The sequence below is a fragment of the Neovison vison genome, chromosome 5, assembly GCF_020171115.1.
Source record: "Neovison vison isolate M4711 chromosome 5, ASM_NN_V1, whole genome shotgun sequence".
Classification (NCBI taxonomy): Eukaryota; Metazoa; Chordata; class Mammalia; order Carnivora; family Mustelidae; genus Neogale; species Neogale vison.
Window position 1 is genome coordinate 119,012,657 of NC_058095.1, and position 1,046 is coordinate 119,013,702.

The 1,046-nt window shown below is 39.1% G+C and overlaps 1 pseudogene; it reads right to left on the bottom strand.

Moving 5' to 3' along the window:
- Nucleotides 1-206: 206 nt before the first annotated feature.
- LOC122907450 lies at nt 207-810 on the bottom strand (annotated as a pseudogene).
- Nucleotides 811-1,046: the final 236 nt, after the last annotated feature.

Sequence of the window (1,046 nt, forward strand, 5' to 3'; positions counted from 1 at the left end):
TTTATAATCATGAGTTAAATACACAAAAGCCATTCTTTTACTCTGTTTCTTAAAAAAAAAAAGCATATTTTTCCAGGTTTCATTTAACAGCAGGAATATTTTGAAACATTTAAGTCAACTATATAAAAACTAAAAAAATCATTCTTTATATAGCTTTATTTATTTATTTTTTAAATCATTACTTAGTGATTTAGTCTCCTAAGTCTCTAACAGCAGGTGGAATGGAAGACCCCTCCCATACTGATGCCTTTGTCAGCGAAGGCCTTATAGTCCTTTAACACCTGCTCTGTCTTCAGGACCCACACATCAATGCCTTGTTTTGCCAGGCACTTTGCAGTTAATTGAGGCACCTTCAAAGCCTCACTCATCCCTCCGCCAGTCACTAGGGTCTGCACACCCTTCTTGACAACTTCCTCCACATCTGCAGGCTACATAAAAGGAGAATGCTCAGTTTCTTGGGTAAATTGGAAGGGGAGGTGAACCATGAGAGACTATGGACTCTGAAAAACATTCTGAGGGGTTTGAAGTGTCGGGGGGGTGGGAGGTTGGGGTACCAGGTGGTGGGTATTATAGAGGGCACGGCTTGCATGGAGCACTGGGTGTGGTGAAAAAATGATGAATACTGTTTTTCTGAAAATAAATAAATTGGGAGAAAAAAGAAAAAAAAAAAAGGAGAATGCTCGGTTTCTTTATCTCTCCAATCCCAAGCCCGACTTCCCCCTGGCCACACTTTGTAGACTTACAGGTTTTAGTAGACCCTTTTAATTTCATTTACCCCCATGATAGGGAAGCAATTTTAGGGGAAGGCATGAGGAATTTAACTGAACTCCAAAGCCCTCTCTTTATGGGAGTTGAGATCCCGAAGGGCTCCAAGGGTTACCTCTCTTTATATAGCTTTAAAACAACCTGCCAACCCATAATACATCTACTGATAACAACATGGACTAAATCAACTATCTTACTGAACAACCTAGTAAGCTTTTCGTTTCATTTTGTTTAAATAACAAATCCCTCTAAATGACGATCTTTTAAACTGTATATATTCA